The sequence below is a fragment of the Uloborus diversus genome, chromosome 8, assembly GCF_026930045.1.
Source record: "Uloborus diversus isolate 005 chromosome 8, Udiv.v.3.1, whole genome shotgun sequence".
Classification (NCBI taxonomy): domain Eukaryota; kingdom Metazoa; phylum Arthropoda; class Arachnida; order Araneae; family Uloboridae; genus Uloborus; species Uloborus diversus.
This window is the reverse complement of record NC_072738.1, coordinates 20936681-20945471: the sequence shown is the minus strand read 5'-3', so window position 1 is coordinate 20945471 and position 8791 is coordinate 20936681.

Below are 8791 nucleotides of genomic sequence, written 5' to 3'. Positions count from 1 at the left end.
CATTTTGTTTGAGTTAATTAATAAACAAAATGAAATAGCAAAATCTATATTTATACTAGCTGACCCAGCCACGCGTTGCTGTGGCGAAGTAGTTGGATTAAAATATTATTTTACTCAATATTTCGATAGAATCTAATTATTATTTTTGGTGAAGCTTAAAATAGTCTATCTAATTTTAAAACATATGTGATTGATAATGGGCGTGTTAGGCTTAACTAAGTACTTATTGAATTTAGTAAGTACTAACTAAATTTCAATTAAAAAAAAAACTATACTTACGCTTAGCAAATTTTGCAAGTATGACTTCGGCCATAAATCAAAGCAAAATTACTTGAAAGTGATATTAAATATCGAAACTGATGGCAAAATATCGGAACGTAGAAATTAAGCATAAACCAACACACACTTTTAGAATTTACACTACATTTCATTCATATCAGATCACTATAGTTTGTAATCAATAACGTCTTTACAAAATACATTAACTAAATTATAAACATATAAAAATTAAATTTATAAATGAGGTAGATGAAATTTACTTCGATCTATTGTGTTTCTATTATTTGAAAACTAAAAATTATCTAAGCACTAAGTGTGCACAGTATTCCTGTTTAACCTGTGTTTTGCTAATACGAATAGGTGTGATATCTTTCAAACTTGTGAGTAGGCGACAGATAATAGCCCATGAGAGAAACATGTATGTTTCAAGTCCAAACCGAAAGTAGACATTATTTGGTCTTGAGATCTATATATGGTCTTCTCAAAAGCTAAACAAATCGGAAATTGAAGCCTTCCAAATGTGTTTGAAAATTATGATGCTATAAATGGATTACGTGAACACAAAAAGTTCTCATTTAAACTTTTCCGTCGAAATTGTTGAAATTTTGATGAAGACACGGGTACCGTTTCATAATCTAGGTGGGGTTGTGAAAAAGAATAATTGGTGAACCAATTTTATACCGGAAGCCGTCTAGTGGCATTCCTGGTATATCCAGAGAATTTAAAAATTCAGTTGGAATGTTTACGGCTTTGTTTTTATCGACAACTGTATAGCCTTGTTCAGCATCAACGGTCAGCACAATCTGATTATGGTTTTTTTTTCAGTTGTCAGTAATGGCTCATTATTCAAAATAATTGTAGATAAGACAGTGTCATTGCACCGTTTTTTCTTGTTGTAAATGAGTGTTAACTAAGTCGGTGAAAAATTGATCAGGTGATATCACACCATAATGACTAAACAACAAATTTGAAATGGAAATGCATAAATCTTCAATCAACACTAAAGCTTCATTATACATCTTTGGTATAAAATCTTAAATTTGAACGTCGGTGTGTTTGTTTAATTCTATGGAGCACATTTTCAAACATAAAATTTTTATAGTTTCCCCACAGAAATGATGATTGTGTTGGATATTACGTCGTCAAAATTATCTTAAACAGTTGACGAATACTGTTTCTCGTCATGCAAAACCTGCATTAGAAAATGCAACTCTCAATGATTGTGTGCTACCAATAATTACAATTCGCGAAATGCATCGTGATATGTATTAAACACTCGACAATTAACGGCCCGCAAATATTACCGTCTTTTAGGGAATGTTTAACGAAAACAAATGCAAAAACAACGTTTACATTGTTTTGGATGCACAGTTTTGTTTTGGATGGAGTTTTGGTCCCAATGTATTGGCTTAAATTTTTATTTATGGCCGAGATTGGTGGATGTTGTGTTCTTTGTTTGCGTCGCTTCCATGATTTTTTGATTTTATTCAACACTGTAAAATAAATTAAGAATTGTCCTGAAAAATAATGGGCAGGGAATATGCTCAATTTCTGCCAGTAACGTATCTTGCAAAAAAATAGGAACGTATCTCACTAAAAGTGAGAAACCTTCCTAAAATTATCCCAAGTCTTTCTGAAGAATTCCGAAACCTCTAAGATTCGAGACAATCATTTCACTGAAATCTTTAGAGAGAATCGAAGTAATATTAAAAGTAATAGCTTGTCACATTTTTCGACTCACCAAGAAGGTACCAAATACGTTGTCGCTACCATAGCCACTGCTAAGTTGAACTTGCAAGCATGCGCAAAGTATTCCTTTTGCTTGTTACTCTTGGAAAGTTACGGAGTCCAGAGACTCACTTTCTCCCATTGTGAGTTACGTCAATCTGAATGGATCACGACGACGGTAGTGAAGTCAGTTCACTAAAATTCATTAACTTTCCTGAAATTATCCTGGAATCTTTTTCAAGGATTCAGTATTATCCTAGGCTTAAAGCCAGTTGTGTCGCTGGGCAGTCAGGAAAAACTTAGGTGGGTTGAGCACAAAGTTTGACACTACGCTACTTTCCCAAGAAAGCTCCAACAATAATGCTGCAAGCATGGCGAAAGGTAAGACCGACTTGCTAGCAAATGTCGTAAGTCTAAATCGCCTAGATTCCAGCAAAGCTACTTTATCCAAAGGGTCTCTCGCTCTCTCTGGGAGCTTTTAGGCAGTACAAACGGAACGTAATTGAGCTGAAGCCGATATACTTGATAAATACGCTCAGTTAATCTTTAAACTGGGAGCTAAAATATTTTTCGCAACAGTGAGAAGTGTGCATTCATGACGTTTGTAGCAATTCAGGAATCTTTTGGAAGCAGATAGTTGATTTCTAAATAAAATTGTTAATGACCTGTGAAATCCCAACATGTTTCACGGAAATTATCAGTGACATTTTGGATTTGTTTACAATGCATGTAAAACAGCGTGGAACATTAGTAAATAATTTTATCTCTGAGAATCGGGCCAAACACATTAGGTTTTGGACAATGTAAAAAAAAAAAAAAATCAGGGTTGTTTTTGGTGGTTCAAGTGCTCTTCGTAGAAAATATCTTCGGTAAAATATACTCGTTGACCGTTTTCAAGCTGTACTGCAAGATGCTGTACAGAAGGGTCTCTTTCACATACCGGGAAATTAAATTAAGCCAGATTGCTATCGTTGCTGCTCATGTATCCATCCAACGCATTATTTCGTCCATATCTCGTACCTCCAAGGCGTCCTAATAAGGATAGAGAATAACGTATTTGACAACGTATTTAGCGTATTGTACGGAACTGGAAAACTGGACATTTATATGAGCCTTATACGTTTTTAAAAGCAGTGGTGAGTATGGAACTACCCGCTGCTTACCAATTTCAACTTGATTTGTGGAATTTGACATGTAAATTGAAACGTGTGGCCTCAGTACTCCTCCTCTCTACGGCGATATTGTTGATAACCATCAATATCCGTAACATAGTATCATTTATAAATTTTAATAAACTTAAGAATAAAATTTTTGAGGATGAATCAACTTACAGCGCCATCTAGTAAGAATTTACAGAACCAAACAATCAATACACATTATTAATGTGTAATAAACATTTTATTCGCAATGAAAAATTATAAAAACCATCCTATCTTTTAAGTTGGACCAAATTACAGATACGTATGAAATTTGATAAAAATCGGTTCAGTACTTTCAGAGATTACCCCGAACAAACATCGTGACACGAGATTTTTATATATATAGACTAGCTGACCCAGCCACGCGTTGCTGTGGCAAAGAAGTTGGATTAAAATAAAATTTTACTCATTATTTTGATAGAATCAAATAAATATTTTTAATAGAGTTTAAAATAGTATAGCCGATTTTAAAACATATGAGATTGATAATGGGCGTGATTCAATGTATAGACGATTCATAAATGTTTCTGGAAAATTATGGGCAGCTGATGTGGCCAATTTTTGCCAGTAACATGTCATGCCAAAACCGAAAAGTTTTCCGATAAAAGTTAATGACCTTCCTGAAATTATCTCGGAAGCCTCTTGAAAAATTCGAAGATCTTCCCGTTTGAAGCTAGTCGTGTTTCTGGAACTTTAGTGTACACTTAGGAAGGGATAAAACAAAACTTAGCACTTTTCTGATTTATTATGGAACTTCTATAAGCAGTAATGCAAACATATCCAAAGCTTAGCCAGAACTGCAAGCAAGTACTAACTAAATTTTCTATGGAAAAAGCACTATACTTACGCTTAGTAAATTTTGTAAGTATGACTTCGGCCAAAAAAAAAAAGCAAAAATAACTTGAAAGTGATAGTAAATATCGAAACTGGTAATGGCTCATTATTCGCAATAATTGTACTAAGACAGCGTCATTGCACTGTTTTTTCTCGTTTCAAATCAGTGTTAACTAAGTCGGTGACCCAACGATCAAGTGACGGAACTAATGACACTAATGACTAAGTGGCAAATTTGAAATTGAAACGCAAAAACCTTCAGTTAAAACTAAAGCTTCAAATTCATCTCTGGTGTAAAATCTGGATTTGGACATTTGTGTGTTTGTTAAACTTTATGAAATAGGTCTTCAAACGTGAAAAATATATAGTTTCACCTTAAAAAATGATGATTGTGTTGGATAGTATGTCGTCAAAATTGTTTTAAACAGTTGACGAATACTGTTTCTCCTTATGTCAAACCTGCATTAGAAAGTGTCAACTCCCAATGACTTTGTGCGACCAATAAATACGATTTGCGACATGCATCGGGATATGTATTTGACAGTTGACAATTGACGGTCCACAAATATTCCTGTCTGTTCGGGAATGTTTACCGAAACAAAACTGCTACAAAACCAGCGCGATTATAGAGGCAAATATGATTTCAAAAAAATTAAATTTATCTGGGAATAGACTCTCAATTAGTTCACTTTTCGTCTCAACGGCAGTGTAGAAATTGTCCGGCTATTTGTTGTACTGTATATTTTGATACAGTTCAATTTCACCGTTTCCAATACCCAGCAATGGTTTAGAAAATACTTGTGCGATTAGATTATTTTGCGTTTATACTCGCATGTTCAAGGCCAATCGCATTATCTCGACATTACACTATAAAAACGATTGTTTTAAACATGCGTTGATTTCATCGGAATAACTGATAATGTCTGCCGGAAGTCCCCAGACAGTATTCAGTCAATTTCGCCTAAAAGTTTATCGTTGCCGTTCAAATCTTACACAATCCTATGATGTGCTTCGAATGAATGCTTTTACTCATGAGCCATAGTACACTTATCCCAAATTTTAATTTCACTCTCTTGCAGCACTACAACCATTCCAGGTTTTTTTTAAATTAACACGCTTTTATTAGCTTCACCTGTATGTATGTATGTATGTATGTATGTATCTTGTATCGGAATCTTTCAGCTCAAATTTCGCCCACTTCCTGCGATCAGATTCTTTTGAAATTTGGCACGCGACCTCAGACCCGATGACAATGCAATATTCTATAATCAAATTAATTAATTAACTCTTTTAATTGTTAGTTTCCTCCAATTTTAATCAATATTTTGGCATAAATCCAACAATGTAAAAAAGGAAAAATTTAAAAAAATACATTAAAAAATGCTCGCAAAAATTATTTTAAAATATCAACAAAAACCTTTAATTTTTCTGTATCAGACAAAATTTGTTCCAATGTTCCAAGGTAATTAGAACATGAAATATAATTGTTTTTAACTAATTTCATGCCAAAATTTAGGTGAGCCTTCAATTGGAAATTCATTGCTGATCAGACCATTGTTGAACAAAACTTTTATTCAAATGCATCTCAAATTTTCAAAGTAATATAAATATGATTTCCGCAAACATACATCGATGACTCACAGTAGCTTCCCATCGGGATGCCCTTGTCTTAACTAAGACTTTTACGAAAAGAAGTAATTGCAATTCTGCCTGATAATTCTGCAACATAAGAATAAAAAACAAAAATAAAATAATAGTTTAAAAAACTAAAAAAACACGCTTTCGTAGCAAAATGAACTAAAAAGTGAAAAATAATCTTTGGATGATAGTAGTTGATCCCAATCACTTAATTTTAATTTAATACAAAAAAGCGTGGGGGGCTTCTTATCAGTTGTCTTGAATTTCTTCCATTTGTTGTCCAAGCAAAAGTGCAAATAGACAACTCCCAACGCTTTTTTGTATCACATTAAAATTAAGTGATTGGAGTCAACTACTATCATCCAAAGATTATTTTTCACTTTTTAGTTCATTTTGCTACGAAAGCGTTTTTTTTTTAGTTTTTTAAACTATTATTTTATTTTTTTAATGTTACACATTGCGTTTTGTTTGTTATGAATATCTAATAGGCAACTTTAAAGCTGAATGTGCTGTTCGTCTACCATCTAAAAAAAGTAGCTGCAATACCTGACGATGCAACTGTCACTGCAATTTTCTGTTGCGAACGTATCTTTGCAAGAATTAATGATATTAAAAAGTTCTTGGGGAACGAAATAAAGAAAATAATTGTTTTCCGCTTAAATTCATTAACCTTCCTGAAATTAACAAGGAGTATTTTTGAAGAATTCAATAGTCTTCTTGGTTAAAGGCAGTTACGATTCTGGCACCTTCAGAGAAGCCTACCGCAGGTTTAAGATATTAGCCTGGAACCTTCCTGCTTTTCAAAGAAAGCTCTCAAAGCATTAATGCATGCATTGCCAACGCAAAGACAGCCTCCCTAGCAAGTAGATTGAATGTAACTCTTCGTGATCTAGATATCTTTTCGCACTCATTGGGTGTTGAGTCAATCTGGAAGAACCATAATCGCTACAGATACAGAGCGAGCATCGCGCCAGAACAATGGTTCTACTACGCTGGATGAAGGATGTGCATGTTCCGAAACCGATACACAAATTAAATACGTTTAGTTAATCCTGATACTGGTGGAGAAAAATATTTTTCACAACGGTGTGAAATCTGCAATTTGTAGCAATTCAAGGAAACGGTTTGAAAAATATAGTTGACTATCTCAGGAAGTGAATAATAACCTGTAATATCCCAAAACGTTATATGGAAATTCTAAGCAACATTTCTGAGTTTTTTTATCATGGTGTTTTTAGCAGTAAGTCGTACGATGTTAGAGTTATATCGATTAATTAACTTCTACCGCCATCTATTAAGAATTTTTAGAACGAAAAAATTAATTCACACTATTATTGCATAATTAATACGAAATTTGCAATAAAAAATTATAAAAACTATCCTATCTTTTAAGTTGGACCAAATGACACGTAGATATGAAATTTGAGAAAAATCGGTTGAGTAGTTTCGGAGTTTACCCCGAACAAACATCGTGACACGAGATTTTTATATATATAGACCAGCTGACCCAGCCACGCGTTGCTGTGGCGAAGGAGATGGATTAAAATATTCTTTTGCTCTATATTTTGATAGAATCTAATTAATATTTTTAGTAAAGCTTAAAATACTCTAGCAAATTTTAAAATATATGAGATTGATAACGGGCGTGTTAGACTGAATTAAGTACTTAATGATATTAGTAAGTACTAACTAAATTTTCAATGCTAAAAGCACTATACTTACAGTTAGTAAATTTTGCAAGTGCGACTTCGGCCAAAAATAAAAGCAGAATAACTTGAAAGTGAGAGTAAATATCGAAACTGATTGTTAAATATCGGAACGTAGAAATTAAGCATAAACCAACATACACTTTTAGAATGTACACTACACTTTATTCATCTCAGATTTCTCTATAGTTTGTAATCAATAACTTCTTTACAAAATACATTAACTAAATTAAAAACATATAAAAATTTAATTTTATAAATGAAGTAGATAACTTCGATCGATTGTTTCTATTATTTGAAAACTGAGAATTATCTAAGCACTTATTTTTTATTTTTTGTGCACGATATTCTTGCTTAACTTGTCTATTGCTAATACGAATAGGTATGATAACTTTCTCCCTTGTGAGTACGCGATAGATAGTTGCCCATTAGAGAAACATGTATGTTTCAAGTCCAACACTGTAAAAACGATTCAGAAACGTTCCTGGAAAATAATAGGCAGCTGATGTGCCCAATTTCAACCAGTAACATATCTTAAAAAAACCAGGAGCGTTTTAAGATAAAAGTCAGTAACCTTTCTGAATTATTGCGAAATCTCCCCTGATAAAGCCAGTTGTGAACATTCTAGATATATGAAAATGGCTTTATGCATTTGATCAGAGCCTTCCAAATTTCCCAAGAAAGCTCGAGAAGCATTCGAGCAATCCTCGCCGAAACTAAGCGAAAATCGCAAGCGAAAGACCAGGCATTCCTTGCCTGCAATTCCTGCCTCGCAAAACCGCAGCTATCCAGGGACTATTTTTTTTGCTCCCCCTGGGAGTTTTATGAACCTGGGCAGGCCGTGAACAAATTGAAGCCGATAAACTTAATAAACACCGTCAGTCAATCTTTAAACTGGTAGCCAGAAATATTTTTCGCAGCAGTGAAAAGTCTGCATTCGTGCATCTTTTAGCAATTCAGAAAACCTTTTTGCGAAGATACTTGATTTTGAGGGGAAATAGGTGAAAACCTCTGAAATCACGAAACGTTCCACGAAATTAACCAGTAACGTTTCGAAATTTTTTTACGGTGAAACCGAAAGTAGACATTGTTTGCTTTTAAGATCTATTTATGGTCTTTTCAAAATCTAAACAAATCGGAATTGAAGCCATCCAAATGTGTTTAAAAATTATGATGCTATTAATGGACTGCGTGGCAACACAAAAGTTCTCCTTTAAACCTTTCCGTCAAAATCGTTTAAATTTTGATGAAAAAACGTGTACCGTTGCATAATCTGTGTGGGTTTAAACTGTCAAAAAGAATAATTGGTGAAACAATTTTCAACCGGAAATCGTCAAGTGGCATTCCTTGTATATCCAGAGAATTTAAAAATTCAATTGGAATGTTAACGGCTTTGTTTTCATCGAC